Below are 17,078 nucleotides of genomic sequence, written 5' to 3'. Positions count from 1 at the left end.
CTGTATCAGCGAAAAGAATGAGGAGTCCTTGTGGCAGGCACCTTAGAGACCAACACATTTATTTGGGCATAAGCTTTCGTGGGCTAAAACCCACTTCATCGGATGCATGATAATAGCCCACCTTAATTGATGAGTCTCGTTATAGTTGGTATGGCAACACCCATTTTTTTTATGTTCTCTGTGTATATATATCTTCCTACTGTATTTTCCACTATATGCATCCTATGAAGTGGGTTTTGGCCCATGAAAGCTTGTGCCCAAATAAATGTGTTAGTCTCTAAGGTGCCACAAGTACTCCTCGTTCTTTTTGCATTAGGACAAGTTTTTCATAGATTTTAAGGCCAAATGAGACTATTGGATCATTTAATCTGAACTCTTGTATAAAACAGGCCATAGAATTTCATTCCAGTATCGATCTCACCAATACTGTATACAGAAATAAAATCACCACCCCACTTTTACTCACTACTTCCCTATACACCTAAGGATCGCATTAGACCCTTTTGCCACAGCATCACACTGGGAGCCCATGTTCAGTTGCTTGTCCACTATGACCCTTAAATCCTTTTCAGAGTCACTGATTTCCAGGATACAATCCCCCATTCTGTAATAGGGGCTGTTTTCTTTGTTTCTAGAGATACGACCTTCCATTTGTCTTTGTTATAACATTTTGTTTGAATGGGCCCAGTTTACCTAGCAATCCACTTCACTCCATATGACTATCCTGTCCTTGTCATTTTTTATCACTCTACTAATCTTTGTATCATCCACAAATCTAATCAGTATTATTGGTAGTCCATCCCTGGTGATGACGACGATATTGTCGTAGTTCTCATATATGGCTACGCATATGACTCCGAATCCTGATGCACAGAGTCAACCGCACTGAGGACATGGGAAGTCTGTATCTATGACGTTTGATTATGCAGCTCTATGGTGCCTTTCACATGCAGCCTGGAGATAATTTCATGATTCTTCAGATTATCTTTGAAGTGCTTATACGGACGACCCTTCTTTCTTTTGCCCTGACTCAGCTCCCCAAACAAGATCTGTTTTGGGAGACAGTGGTCTTCCATTCTGATGACATGCCTGGTCCACCTAAGTTATGTTCTCAATAAAATTTCCTCAATGCTGGTTGTGTTTGCTCTCTCAAGGACTTTAATATTCCTGCCAGCAAATGCTCATTATTGAACGGAGGGAGCGCATGTGAAATTGCTCAAGCTGTTTAATGTGACGTCTATAAAGAGTCCACATCTCAGATTCATACAGGAGAGACGTTAGAACCACTGCACTGTAGATCTTCAATTTGGTGGAGAGACAGATGTTGTGTTAGTTAAGAACTTTTGTTCGAAGTCGACCAAGGGCCTGGCTGGCTTTACTAATTCTGGAGGAGATTTCCTTATCAAGGGAACCGACACTTGAGATGGTACTGCTCAAATACTTGAACTGATCCACATTTTTCAACTATATGCCATGGATGAAGATGGCTGGCACTGGGGCATTGGAATGAGGTGCTGGCTGGAACAAGACTTCTGTCTTCCCGAGACTGATGGTGAGGCTAAAGAGCTGGGCTGCTTCAGAAAATCTATCAACAATGACCTGATGTCTATGAGCCATCAAGGCGCAGTCATCTGCAAAAAGTACCTCAAGAAGAAGTCTCTCCAGAATCTTGGTCTTAGCATTGAGTCTTCGAAGATCAAAGAGGGAGCCATCGAGTAGGTAGCAGATGTATATCCCCTGATCCAAGTCCCTTGTTGCATGGCTGAGAACACAAGCAAAGAACAAATTGAACAGCACTGGAGCAAGTACACAGCCTTGCTTCACTCCATTTGAGATTTCAAATGCATCGGAAAAGTCACCACTGGAGAGTACTTGCACTGTCATATGGTCATGGAACAGACGGATGATTTGTATGCACCTTCTTGGGCAGCCCAGTTTGTGTAGAATAGCCCATAGACCCTCTCTGTTGACTGTATCAAAAGCTTTGGTCAAATCTATGAAAACTGCATACAGATCCATGTTCTGCTCTAGACATTTTTCCTGGACCTGCCTTACAAAAAAGATTATGTCAATAGTACTACGACCTGGTCTGAAACCACACTGCGCTTCTGGCAGATTCTCCTCAGATATGTTTGCAATGAGTCTGTTCAGTAGAATGAGAGCTAAATCTGTGCTGGGGCCAAAGAAAAGGGAACACCAGGATTGGTTCAATGAGAACAACAAGGACATCTCCAAACTCCTGTGACAAGCAGAAAGCATTTGTTGAATGGCAGAATGAACTCACTTCCATCTCAAAGAAAGACAGGTTTAAGTACCTACAGAGCAAGGCCCAGTCTGAACTAAGGAGAATGCAGGATGAGTGATGAGAGAGGAAAGCTGCAGAAGTCCAGCATTACACAGATACAAACAACGCAAAGATGTTCTTTGACTCTCTCAAAGCAGTCTACGGACCATCTAAATCTGGCACAGCCCCCTTAAAGTCGACAGATGGCACAACCCTCATCAAAGACAAGGAGGGAATCATACAGAGATGGGCTGAATACTTCAGTACTCTATTCAATAGACCATCCACAGTCGATCGGTGTGTCCTTGACCATTTACCTGAGAAACCTATCAGAGAGGATCTCAATCTCCCTCCATCGGTTGAGGACGTTATAAAAGCCATCAAACAACTGAACTCTGGCAAAGCATCTGGAAAGGATGGTATTCCAGCAGAACTGTATAAAGGAGCAGGCCCAAAGGCTATCAAGAAATTTCATGACATCCTGAGTAGCATTTGGGAAGAAGAAGAAATGCCACAAGACTTCAAAGATGCTATTATTGTATCACTGTTCAAAAACAAAGGCAGCAAAGCCGACTGCGGAAACTACAGAGGCACTACTCTCCTCTGTACAGCAGGCAAAATATTAGCTCACATTCTACTGAAATCAGTAGTGATTTTACAATTACTTCCAGATCATTGTCAAAAATACTGAATAGCATCAGGCCTAGTGCTAATCCCTGCAGAACCTGCTAAAAACACTCCCATTCAATGATGATTCCTCATTGACAACTACTTTTTGTGATCTATCAGTTAGCCAGTTCTTAATTCATGTGTGCTTTATTGATATTGTATAGGGCCTAAGTATATTACATCTATGTACTTATGTTTATCAACCAACATTTTAACCTCCAATTAAATGATATTAGGTTTTTCTGACAAGACCTAATTTGTTTGCCCTTTTAGAATATTGACAAAATACAGGCACTCCTTCAGTCTTATAGAATTTCTCCAGTATTACAACTAGTGGAGGGTGTGCCTGCACTGCACTGTACCCCCAATTAAGAATCATAGCCCTGGTCTACACTACGAGTTTAGGTCGAATTTAGCAGTATTAGATCGATTTAACCCTGCACCCGTCCACACGACGAAGCCATTTTTGTCAACTTAAAGGGCTCTTAAAATCGATTATGGTACTCCTCCCTGACGAGGGGATTAGCGCTGAAATCGACCTTGCTGGGTCGAATTTGGGGTAGTGTGGATGCATTTCGACGGTATTGGCCTCCGGGAGCTATCCCAGAGTGCTCCACTGTGACCGCTCTGGACAGCACTCTCAACTCCGATGCACTGGCCAGGTAGACAGGAAAAGCCCCGTGAACTTTTGAATTTCATTTCCTGTTTGGCCAGCATGGCGAGCTGATCAGCACAGGTGACCAAGCAGAGCTCATCAGCACAGGTGACCATGCAGTCCCAGAATTGCAAAAGAGCTCCAGCATGGACTAAACGGGAGGTACTGGATCTGATCACTGTATGGGGAGACGAATCCGTGCTATCCAAACTCGGTTCCAAAAGTGGAATCACTGCATAACAAAGCATGGCAGCGTATGGTCCAGGTGTTTGCTGGTATTCAAGCAACATCCATTCTTTATCTCTCTGTGTTATCCTCAGGAGAGAGATATCATTCATGGTCATCTGGTTGAAATAGGGGAATTTTATTAAGGGGATATTCAGAGGTGGCTGTTCCTCCTGGGCTGTTTGCCTGCGGCTGAACAGAAATCATCCCTGCTGTGAGCCACGCGGTGGGGGAAGGGGTGAAGCGATCATCCCAGAGAATAGGGTGGGGTGGGGGAGGTTTAGTTGGGTTTGTGCTGCACATTAACCCGAAAACCCCAGCCCCTCCTTTTAAATGGCCAACCCATTTTAAATGGCCAACCCAACGGGTGCTTGGTATGGGACATGAGGGTGCTGCTGTTTGAAACCATTCCCACATATTATGAAGGTTAAAGAAGCCAAAAGACTGTGGCTTACCATGTCTGCCTGCAAGCTGAATTCTGTTGCCTGCCGGCCCTGCGTTTGTGATCTCTCACACCAAACCGGCAGGCCCTCAATATAAGAGGCAAAATGCAACCTTGTAAAGAAAGCACATGTGCTATGTAATGTTAACAGCTTGGTTCACTGTGAAAGAGTCTACCCATTGTTCTCTAAAATGTGTCTTTTTAAATACTAGTCTCCCTTTTTTTCCTCCCACAGCTGCAAATGTTTCAACGCTCCCCATATCATCTCCGTCCCAGAGGCTAGCGAAGATTAGAAGGCGAAAAAAACCACACTCGCGATGAAATGTTCTCTGAGCTCATGCAGTCCTCCCACACTGAAAGAGCCCAGCAGAATGCGTGGAGGCAAACAATGTCAGAGTGCAGGAAAGCACAAAATGAACGCAAGGACAGGTGGTGTCAGTGTGATGAAAGGAGGCAGGAAGCAATGCTCAGGCTACTGGAGGATCAAACTGATATTCTCTGGCGTATTGCTGAGGTGCAGGAAAGGCAGCAGGAGCACAGACCGCCGCTGCCACCCCTGTGTAACCAACCGCCCTCCTCCCCGAGTTCCATAGCCTCCTCACCCAGACGCCCAAGAACGCAGTGGGGGGGGGGGCCTCCGGGCACCCAACCACTCCACCCCAGAGGACTGTCCAAGCAACAGACAGCTGGCATTCAATAAGTTTTGAAGTGCAGTGTGGCCTTGTCCTTCCCTCCTCCCCCACCCCACCCTGTGCTTCCTTTCTCCCCCACCCCTCCCAGGCTACCTTGGCAGTTATCCCCCCATTTGTGTGACGAAGTAATAAAGAATGCATGATTTTGAAACAATGATGACTTTATTGCCTCTGCAAGTGGTGATCAAAGGGGGGAGGGGAGGGCGGTTGGCTTACAGGGAAGTAGAGTGAACCAAGGGGGCAGGTTTTCATCAAGGATAAACAAACAGAATTTTCACACCATAGCCTGGCCAGTCATGAAACTGGTTTTCAAAGCTTCTCTGATGCACAGCGCGCCCTGCTGTGCTCTTCTAACCGCCCTGGTGTCTGGCTGCGCATAAACAGGCGATTTGCCTCAACATCTCCCCCTTACTCTCACAGATATTGTGGAGCACACAGCAAGCAGTAATAACGATAGGAATATTGGTTTCGCTGAGGTCTAACCGAGTTAGTAAACTGCGCCAGCGTGCTTTTAAATGTCCAAATGTGCATCTACCACCATTCTACACTTGCTCAGTCTATAGTTGAACAGCTCCTGACTACTGTCAAGGGTGCCTGTGTATGGCTTCATGAGCCATGGCATTAAGGGGTAGGTAGGGTCCCCGAGGATAACTATAGGCATTTCAACATCCCCAACGGTTATTTTCTGGTCTGGAAAGTAAGTCCCTTCCTGCAGCTGTTCACACAGACCAGAGTTCCTAAAGATGCGAGCGTCATGTACCTTTCCCGGCCATCCCACGTTGATGTTGGTGAAACGTCCCTTGTGATCCACCAGTTTTTGCAGCACCATTGAAAAGTACCCCTTGCGGTTTATGTACTGGCTGCCTTGCTGCTCCGGTCCCAAGATAGGGATATGCGTTCCGTCTATCGCCCCACCACAGTTAGGGAATCCCATTGCAGCAAAGCCATCCACTATGACCTGCACATTTCCCAGAGTCACTACCCTTGATAGCAGCAGCTCAGTGATCGCATAGGCTACTTGGATCACAGCAGCCCCCACAGTAGATTTGCCCACTTCAAATTGATTCCCAACTGACTGGTAGCTGTCTGGCGTTGCAAGCTTCCAGAGGGCTATCGCCATTCGCTTCTCAACTGTGAGGGCTGCTCTCATCTTGGTATTCTTGCGCTTGAGAGCAGGGGAAAGCAAATCACAAAGTTCCATGAAAGTGCCCTTACGCATGCAAAAGTTTCGCAGCCACTGGGAATCAGCCCAGACCTGCAACACTATGTGGTCCCACCAGTCTGTGCTTGTTTCCCGGGCCCAGAATAGGCGCTCCACGGCATGAACCTGCCCCATTACCACCATGATGTCCAAATTGCCAGGGCCCATGCTTTGAGAGAAGTCTGTGTCCATGTCCTCATCACTCTCGTCACCGCACTGCCGTCGCCTCCTTGCCTCCTTTTGCAGGTTCTGGTGCTGCATACACTGCAGGATAATGCACGTGGTGTTTACAGTGCTCATAACTGCTGCGGCGATCTGAGCGGGCTCCATGCGTGCTGTGGTATGGCGTCTGCGCGGAAAAAAGGTGCAAAACGATTCTCAGCCGTTGCTCTCAGTGAGGGAGGGGCGACTGACGACGTGGCTTACAGGGAATTAAAATCAACAAAGGGGGTGGGTTTTCATCAAGGAGAAACACACACAACTGTCACACCGAAGCCTGGTCAGTCATGAAACTGGTTTTCAAAGCCTCTGTGATGCGCAGCGCGCCTTGCTGTGCTCTTCTAATCACAAACAGCCTAGTCAACGAACAGCGCCAGCGAGCTTTTAAACGTCCAAAGGCACATTCTACCACCATTCTGCACTTGCTCAGCTTATAGTTGAACTGCTCCTTACTACTGTCCAGGTTTCATGAGCCATGGGAGCAAGGGGTAGGTAGATCTTTGATGATGCTTACCCACCTGCTGAAGTGAAAAAACAGATTGACAGAGCCAGACGAGTACCCAGAAGTCACCTCCTACAAGACAGGCCCAACAAAGAAAATAACAGAACACCACTAGCTGTCACCTTCAGCCCCCAACTAAAACCTCTCCAGCGCATCATCAAAGAACTACAACCGATCCTGAAAGATGATCCCTCACTCTCACAGATCTTGGGAGACAGACCTGTCCTCGCTTACAGACAACCCCCCAACCTAAAGCAAAATATTCACCAGCAACCACACATCACTGAACAAAAACACTGACCCAGGAACCTATCCTTGTAACAAAGCCCGATGCCAACTCTGTCCACATATATATTCAAGTGACATCATCATAGGACCTAATCACATCAGCCATACCATCAGGGGCTCATTCACCTGCACATCTACCAATGTGATATATGCCATCATGTGCCAGCAATGCCCCTCTGCCATGTACATTGGCCAAACCGGACAGTCTCTACGCAAAAGAATTAATGGACACAAATCTGACATCAGGAAACATAATACTCAAAAAACCAGTGGGAGAACACTTTAACCTGTCTGGTCATTCAATGACAGACCTGCGGGTGGCTATTTTACAACAGAAAAACTTCAAAAAACAGACTCCAACGAGAGACTGCTGAGCTGGAATTGATATGCAAACTAGATACAATCAACTTAGGATTGAATAAGGACTGGGAATGGCTGAGCCATTACAAACATTGAATCTATCTCCCCTTGTAAGTATTCTCACACTTCTTATCAAACTGTCTGTACTGGGCTATCTTGATTATCACTTTAAAAGTTTTTTTTCTCTTACTTAATTAGCCTCTCAGAGTTGGTAAGACAACTCCCACCTGTTCATGCTCTCTGTATGTGTGTATATATATCTCCTCAATATATGTTCCATCCTATATGCATCCGAAGAAGTGGGCTGTAGCCCACGAAAGCTTATGCTCTAATAAATTTGTTAGTCTCTAAGGTGCCACAAGTACTCCTGTTCTTTTTGCGGATACAGACTAACACAGCTGCTACTCTGAAACCTGTCATTATGCAAGTACAGAAAGTTTCCTTAGCTTGTCAAATCTTTTTTTAAACTTTTCCTTTATTTTTTAGTAGTTTATGTTTAACACAGTACTGTACCATATTTGACTTTTTTTTTTTGTCTCTGCTGCTGCCTGATTGCCTGCTTTCGGTTCCAAATGAGGAGTGTGGTTGACCAGTAAGTCATAACTCGGGTGTTTGTAACATAAGAACATAAGAACATAAGAAAGGCCGTACTGGGTCAGACCAAAGGTCCATCTAGCCCAGTATCTGTCTACCGACAGTGGCCAATGCCAGGTGCCCCAGAGGGAGTGAACCTAACAGGCAATGATCAAGTGATCTCTCTCCTGCCATCCATCTCCATCCTCTGACGAACAGAGGCTAGGGACACCATTCTTACCCATCCTGGCTAATAGCCATTTATGGACTTAGCCACCATGAATTTATCCAGTCCCCTTTTAAACATTGTTATAGTCCTAGCCTTCACAACCTCCTCAGGTAAGGAGTTCCACAAGTTGACTGTGCGCTGCGTGAAGAAGAACTTCCTTTTATTTGTTTTAAACCTGCTGCCTATTAATTTCATTTGGTGACCCCTAGTTCTTGTATTATGGGAATAAGTAAATAACTTTTCCTTATCCACTTTCTCAACATCACTCATGATTTTATATACCTCTATCATGTCCCCCCTTAGTCTTCTCTTTTCCAAACTGAAGAGTCCTAGCCTCTTTAATCTTTCCTCATATGGGACCCTCTCTAAACCCTTAATCATTTTAGTTGCTCTTTTCTGAACCTTTTCTAGTGCTAGAATATCTTTTTTGAGGTGAGGAGACCACATCTGTACACAGTATTCGAGATGTGGGCGTACCATGGATTTATATAAGGGCAATAATATATTCTCAGTCTTATTCTCTATCCCCTTTTTAATGATTCCTAACATCCTGTTTGCTTTTTTGACCGCCTCTGCACACTGCGTGGACATCTTTAGAGAACTATCCACGATGACGCCAAGATCTTTTTCCTGACTCGTTGTAGCTAAATTAGCCCCCATCATGTTGTATGTATAGTTGGGGTTATTTTTTCCAATGTGCATTACTTTACATTTATCCACATTAAATTTCATTTGCCATTTTGCTGCCCAATCACTTAGTTTTGTGAGATCTTTTTGAAGTTCTTCACAATCTGCTTTGGTCTTAACTATCTTGAGTAGTTTAGTATCATCTGCAAACTTTGCCACCTCACTGTTTACCCCTTTCTCCAGATCATTTATGAATAAATTGAATAGGATTGGTCCTAGGACTGACCCTTGGGGAACACCACTAGTTACCCCTCTCCATTCTGAGAATTTACCATTAATTCCTACCCTTTGTTCCCTGTCCTTTAACCAGTTCTCAATCCATGAAAGGACCTTCCCTTTTATCCCATGACAGCTTAATTTACGTAAGAGCCTTTGGTGAGGGACCTTGTCAAAGGCTTTCTGGAAATCTAAGTACACTACGTCCACCGGATCCCCCTTGTCCACATGTTTGTTGACCCCTTCAAAGAACTCTAATAGATTAGTAAGACACGATTTCCCTTTACAGAAACCATGTTGACTATTGCTCAAGAGTTTATGTTTTTCTATGTGTCTGACAATTTTGTTCTTTACTATTGTTTCAACTAATTTGCCTGGTACCGACGTTAGACTTACCGGTCTGTAATTGCCGGAATCACCCCTAGAGCCCTTTTAAAATATTGGCGTTAGCTAATGTAACTTCCAGTCATTGGGTACCGAAGCCGATTTAAAGGACAGGTTACAAACCTTAGTTAATAGTTCCGCAACTTCACATTTGAGTTCTTTCAGAACTCTTGGGTGAATGCCATCTGGTCCCGGTGACTTGTTAATGTTGAGTTTATCAATTAATTCCAAAACCTCCTCTAGTGATACTTCAATCTGTGACAGTTCCTCAGATTTGTCACCTACAAAAGCCAGCTCAGGTTTGGGAATCTCCCTAACATCCTCAGCCGTGAAGACTGAAGCAAAGAATCCATTTAGTTTCTCCGCAATGACTTTATCATCTTTAAGCGCTCCTTTTGTATTTTCATCGTCAAGGGGCCCCACTGGTTGTTTAGCAGGCTTCCTGCTTCTGATGTACTTAAAAAACATTTTGTTATTACCTTTGGAGTTTTTGGCTAGCCGTTCTTCAAACTCCTCTTTGGCTTTTCTTATTACACTCTTGCACTTAAGTTGGCAGTGTTTGTGCTCCTTTCTATTTGCCTCACTAGGATTTGACTTCCACTTTTTAAAGGAAGTCTTTTTATCTCTCACTGCTTCTTTTACATGGTTGTTAAGCCACGGTGGCTCTTTTTTAGTTCTTTTACTGTTTTTCTTAATTTGGGGTATACATTGAAGTTGAGCCTCTATTATGGTGTCTTTAAAAAGGGCCCACGCAACTTGCAGGGATTTCACTTTAGTCACTGTACCTTTTAACTTTTGTCTAACTAACCCCCTCATTTTTGTATAGTTCCCCCTTTTGAAATTAAAGGCCACAGTGTTGGGCAGTTGAGGTGTTCTTCCCACCACAGGGATGTTGAATGCTATTGTATTATGGTCACTATTTCCAAGCGGTCCCGCTATAGTTACCTCTTGGACCAGCTCCTGCGCTCCACTCAGGATTAAATCTAGAGTCGCCTCTCCCCTTGTGGGTTCCCGTACCAGCTGCTCCATGAAGCAGTCATTTAAAGTATCGAGAAATTTTATCTCTGCATTTCGTCCTGAAGTGAAATGTTCCCAGTCAATATGGGGATAATTGAAATCCCCCACTATTATTGGGTTCTTAATTTTGATAGCCTCTCTAATTTCCCTTAGCATTTCATCATCACTATTACTGTCCTGGTCAGGTGGTCGATAATAGATCCCTAATGTTATATTTTTACTAGAGCATGAAATTTCTATCCATAGAGACTCTATGGAACCTGTGGATTCGCTTAAGATTTTTACTTCATTTGAATCTACACTTTCTTTAACATATAGTTTGTAACTGAGGTTGTACTGTAGACTGATCTGTATGTCACAGGTCACCAACACCACAAGAATGAATTGAAAGAGATTCCCTATCTGAACAACTACTAAGTGGGTGGACCTCGGAAGGTCCTCCTTGACTATAAGACGGTTACTTACCTTCTGTAACTGTTGTTCTTCGAGATGTGTTGTTCACGTCCATTCCACATTAGGTGTACGCGCGCCGCGTGCACGAACGTCGGAAACTTTTTCCCTCAGCGGCTCCCGTCGGGCCCGCAGGGTCTCCCTTCCCGCCAGAGCGGCGCCCCGCCCTAGCGTATATATATCCCTGCCGGCCCGACCCTCCCTCAGTTCCTTCTTGCCGGTGACTCCGACAGAGGGGAAGGAGGGTGGGAAGTGTAATGGACGTGAACAACACATCTCGAAGAACAACAGTTACAGAAGGTAAGTAACCGTCTTTTCTTCGAGTGCTTGTTCACGTCCATTCCACATTAGGTGACTCACAAGCTTACCATTGGAGGAGGGTAGGAGTCAAGGAATAACTGATTGAAGCACCGCCCTGCCGACCATCGCGTCATCTCTGGTCTGATGGTGGATCGCGTAGTGGGCTGTGAAGGTATGCACCGACGACCAGGTGGCTGCCTTGCAGATCTCCTGGAGCGGGACCCGCGCCAAGAAGGCCGTCGAGGACGCTTGGGCCCTAGTAGAGTGAGCCCTGATCTGAGGTGCAGGCATGTTGGCGAGCTCATAGCACGTACGTATGCAAAGCACGATCCACGCCGACAGGCGTTGCGTCGAAATAGGCTGGCCCCTCATTTGTTCCGCAATGGCCACAAACAGTTGCATCGATTTGCGGAAAGGCCTGGTACGGTCCAGATAAAAAGCCAACGCCCGCCGAACATCCAGGGTATGCAGGCTACGATGGCTAGGGTCCGTATGGGGCTTGGGGAAGAACACCGGCAAACAGATGTCCTGCCCCATGTGAAAACTCGTGACCACTTTAGGGAGGAATTTAGGGTGAGGTCTAAGCTGCACCTTATCCTTATGAAAGACGGTATAAGGGGGCTCCGAGGTGAGGGCCCTCAACTCCGATACCCTCCTAGCCGAGGTGACGGCCACGAGAAACGCGACCTTCCATGAAAGGTGCATGAGGGAGCAAGAGGCCAGGGGTTCAAAGGGCGGCCCCATGAGCTTAGTGAGGACCAGATTGAGGTCCCACGGGGGTATAGGTGGGCGCGAGTAGGGGAACATCCTCTCCAGCCCCTTGAGGAATTGGACTACAGTGGGATTGGAGAACACGGACCTCCCCGATTCCCCCGGGTGGAACGCCGATATGGCGGCTAGATGCACCTTAATAGAAGCAGGGGCGAGGCCTTGACGCTTGAGGTGCAGCAAGTAGTCCAGAACCATTGGTATCGAGGCCTGCAAGGGCTGGATGTGCTGAGGCCCACACCATAGGGAGAAGCGTTTCCACTTGGCAAGGTAGGTCGCCCTTGTGGAGGGTTTCCTACTACCAAGGAGGATTTGCTGGACCTCCTGAGAGCACCTGTGCTCCACCTCACTTAGCCAGAGAGAAGCCATGCCGTGAGATGCAGCGATGGCAGGTTCGGGTGGAGTAGGCGACCCCGGTCCTGGGTGATGAGGTCGTGATGGAGGGGGAGGGCTATCGGAGTGGTCACGGACAGTTCCAACAGAGTTGTGAACCAGTGTTGTCGTGGCCAAGCCGGGGCGATGAGAATGACTGTCGCCTTGTCCCTGCGGGTTTTGAGGAGGACCCTGTGGATGAGTGGGAACGGGGGGAAGGCATACCTCAGGCTCCCGCCCCACGGGATTGCAAAGGCGTCTGCCAGAGAGCCCGGACTGCGCTTCTGGAAGGAGCAAAACTGTGAGCACTGGCTGTTGTCCATGGTGGCAAACAGATCCACCTGGGGAAACCCCCACCTCAGGAAGATTGAACGGAGGACGTCCCGTCTCAGCCTCCACTCGTGCATGAGATAGGACCGGCTGAGACGGTCCGCCAGCCCGTTTTGGACCCCGGGGAGATATGCAGCCTGGAGGTGCACTGAATGGGCTATGCAAAATTCCCAGAGGAGGAGTGCCTCGCGACAGAGGGGAGAGGACCGGGACCCGCCCTGCTTGTTTATGTAAAACATAGCGGTAGCGTTGTCCGTCAGAACCGACACGCCGTGTCCTCTTATGGTGGCGTGAAAGGTCTGGCAGGCGAGGCGAACCGCCCTCAGCTCCTTCAGGTTGATGTGAAGCAACTGCTCCTCCCTGGACCACAAGCCCTGAGTGCGCAGGTCCCCTAGGTGCGCCCCCCAACCCAGGTCCGACGCGTCTGTCACTAACGTCAGAACTGGTTGTGGAGCGGCGAACGGGACCCCCGCACAAACCTGCTGTTGATCGAGCCACCAACAGAGGGCGCTCGATACCCGAGCCGGGATCGTGACGACCATGTCTAATGGGTCGCTGTTGGGGCGATATACCTGGGCCAACCACAGCTGCAGAGGCCGGAGTCTGAGGCGGGCGTGTCCGACTACGTGGGTGCATGCCGCCATGTGCCCCAAGAGTTGTAAGCAACATCTGGCCGTGGTCGTGGGGAATCGCTGAATGGAGGTCACGGCCTCCTGGATAGCCAGGAATCGCGATACGGGAAGACTCGCCCGTGCCACCACCGAGTCCAGGACTGCCCCTATGAACTCCAGTCTCTGTGTGGGGACTAGTGAGGACTTGGGCACATTGACTAACAGGCCGAGTTCTCGGAATACTTGTAGCGCCAGTGCCACGTGGGCGCGAACCTCTGCCTCTGAGCGGCCCACCAAGAGCCAATCGTCTAGGTACGGGTAAACGCGCATCCGTCTTTTTCGAAGGAAGGCTGCTACCACGGACATGCATTTCGTGAAGACACGTGGGGCCGTTGCCAGACCGAAGGGCAGGACCGTAAACTGAAAATGACGCTGCTGGATAGTGAAGCGCAGGAACCGCCGGTGGGCCGGGCGGATGGCGATGTGAAAGTAGGCGTCTTTCATATCGAGGGCAGCGTACCAATCCCCCGGATCCAGGGAAGGAATGATGGTACCAAGGGAGACCATACGGAAACGTGGTTTTAGCAAGTACTTGTTCAGCTTGCGAAGGTCCAGGATAGGACGGAGGCCCCCTTTCGCCTTGGGAATCAGGAAGTATCTGGAATAGAACCCTTTTCCTCTGAGGTCTCGAGGAACCTCTTCCACCGCCCCTACAGCGAGGAGGGTCTGTACCTCCTGCATGAGGAGTTGCTCGTGAGAGGGGTCCCTGAAGAGGGACGGGGGTGGTGGGTGGGAGGGAGGGGGCGAGGAGAACTGGAGGGTGTAGCCTGACTCTACCGTGCGCAGGACCCAGTGGTCTGATGTTATATGAGACCAGGCACGGAAAAAATGGGACAGGCGGTCCCTGAAACACAGGGGGGGATCCGGAGAAGAGATGGGTACGCTGTCCTCGATCGCAGCTTCAAAATCCTTGTTTATTTCCCGGCTGCGGCTTGTTGTGACCCTGGTTTTGGCCTTGGTTAGGCGTATTGTTACGCCTACGCCTATTGTCCCTGCCCCGTCTACGGTATGGTTCGTGCCGAGGGCGAGGCTGGTACTGCCTCTGTGGAGGCTGTGGTTTGAAGGGCTTCCTCTGCGTCACAGGGGTGTGCATCCCCAAGGACTTGAGGGTAGCCCGCGAGTCCTTGAGGCCATGGAGTCTGGCATCCGTTTGCTCCGAAAACAGCCCTGAACCCTCAAACGGAAGGTCTTGAAGGGTGTTTTGCACCTCAGGGGGAAGACCCAAAGCCTGCAGCCACGCTGAGCGCCTCATTACTACGCCGGACGCGATAGTCCTAGCGGCTGCATCATCCGAGTCGAGTGAGGCCTGTAATGAGGTCTTGGCCACCGCCTTTCCCTCGTCCACTATGGCCGCAAACTCGGGTTGCGATCCCTGAGGCAAGGCATCCTTAAATTTAGACACTGATGCCCAGGAATTAAAATTATGCCTATTAAGGATCGCTTGCTGGTTCGCGATCCGCAACTGGAGGCCTCCGGACGAGTAGACCTTTCTGCCAAACAAGTCCAGTCTCTTCGCCTCCTTGGCCTTGGGGGCTGGGGCCTGCTGGCCATGCCGCTCCCTCTCGTTGACCGCCGAAACGACCAGCGAACATGGGGCTGGATGGGAGAAGAGGAAGTCAAACCCCTTGGATGGGGCAAAATACTTTCTCTCGACGCCCCTTGCCGTCGGCGCAGAGGAGGCTGGCGTCTGCCATACAGTCTTATAATTTGACTGTACCGTCTTTATAAGCGGAAGTGCGATCCTGGAGGGACCCTCCAGGCTGAGAATGTCTACCATGGGGTCCTCCTGCTCAACAGTCTCCTCGGCCTGCAACCCCAAATTGAGGGCCACCCGGCGGAGCAGGTCCTGGTGTGCCCGATGGTCAAGCGGGGGAGGGCCGGACACTGTTGTGCCCGCTACGGCTTCATCTGGTGAGGAGGAGGAGGTCATGGCCTTCTGTGCGTCCTCGTCCTCCTGCAACTCCTCCTCGGCGGGACGGTCCTCTGGGGTGCGTCCCCTGCCCTGGGTCAGGGACGGTGCCGGGCTCGGTACCGAGTCCGTCCTATCCCTGTCTGGCGGCCTGGAGTCCGTGGCCTCCGCACGGGAGGCAGTGCGGTACCGTGGGGAGCGGGACCGGTGTCCTGAGGGGCCCGATCTCGAGGTTCTGGACGGAGGGCCTTGCTGATGATAGGCCCACGGGGTCCAGAATGGCCATTGTCCAGGATGGCTCCAATGTGGTTGCCAAGAGGCCTCGTGCTCCCTAGCGGCGTGCACTCTGCGGCTATATCTGCTGGAAAGGCCCGAGCCCTCCTCCGACGCCAAGGACGGCGATCTAGAGGGCCACGGCGGTGCCGTTGGGCGGTGCCGTTCTGGAGTCGGGGAGCGGTGCCTTCTGGAACGGGACCGTGAGAGGCGCCGTGCAGACCTGGACCTGGACCGGTACCGTCGATCCCGGGACCGGGAACGGCTGCGGGAGCGCGGTCTCGGGAACCTCGTGGTTGACGCGTCCCGGTGCCCGCTCGAGCCGGGCTGCTGGGACGGTGCCTCGCTCGCGTCGGGGCCTGACTGTTTGGCGGCCCGTTGCGCGGCGGGAAGCCGGGAGTCCACCGAGGCGGAGCTCGACCGGGACCGGCGCCGTGTTCGGTGCCGAGATGGCGACCGCGATGGGCGCATCATCGCCGGCTTGCCCTTGGAAGGCAGTCGCAGCGGAATGTCTTTAGCGCAGAGGTTACTTTCGGTGGACAGTTCAATGAGGTCCTTTGCTGCCTCAAATGTGTCCGGGGTGGAGGGCTGTTCCAACAGTTCCTCCAGCCCTTCCTCCTCACTCGACGCGCTTGTCCCGGGGCTCGACGGGCCCTTGGGCGCCGGAGCCACTGGTACCGGGATCTGTACCGGGGCCGTAGCGGCCTTGGCAGCACTCGCGGTCTTCGCCGGTGCCGGCTTCTTGTGCGGGGAACGTCCCCTGGCCTTAGGCTGGCTCTTTGGCCTGGCCGGCGAAGAAGAACGGTGCCGGGTGTGTTCCCGTCGAGGCGGCACCGTAGGCTTAGGCTGACCTGCCGGCGTCGGGTTGCGGACCGATGCCGGGGCACTCCGCACCGAGGTCGACGGTGCCGCGGAAGAGGAGGGCTGTAACGCCGCCTCCATGAGGAGCTGCTTAAGGCGAAAGTCCCTCTCTTTCTTAGTCCTGGGCTTGAAAGCCGAACAAATCTTACAGCGCTCCTTTTGGTGGGCTTCCCCCAGGCAACGAAGACACGAGTCGTGCGGGTCGCTCAACGGCATAGGCCTGCGGCACGTGGCACAAGCCTTGAAGCCTTGGGCGTGCGGCATGCCCCGCCGCCCAGGGCCGGTGCCGGGGTAGCCCAACCCCTATCACAAAGAGATTTAGGTCTTTGTGAGGGGCTAATAAACTACTATTTACACTAAACTTTAAACACTTAACTACTAACGAACTGATAACTATCACTAATCACTTATGCTAAGGGACACTCTCAGACGAGAGATAGAGTTGTTCCAACGTCGCCACGGGCGGTAAGAAGGAACTGAGGGAGGGTCGGGCCGGCAGGG

At 49.9% G+C, this 17,078-nt stretch overlaps 1 protein-coding gene across 1 annotated transcript in view; it reads right to left on the bottom strand.

Moving 5' to 3' along the window:
• Positions 1 to 17,078, bottom strand: part of IQANK1 (IQ motif and ankyrin repeat containing 1) — a 141,273-nt gene that overhangs the window by 23,336 nt on the left and 100,859 nt on the right. The gene's annotated exons all lie outside the window — the stretch shown is intronic.

Source organism: Emys orbicularis, chromosome 2 (assembly GCF_028017835.1).
Source record: "Emys orbicularis isolate rEmyOrb1 chromosome 2, rEmyOrb1.hap1, whole genome shotgun sequence".
Taxonomy (NCBI): Eukaryota; Metazoa; Chordata; order Testudines; family Emydidae; genus Emys; species Emys orbicularis.
This window is presented reverse-complemented; position numbering and strand designations above follow the sequence as displayed.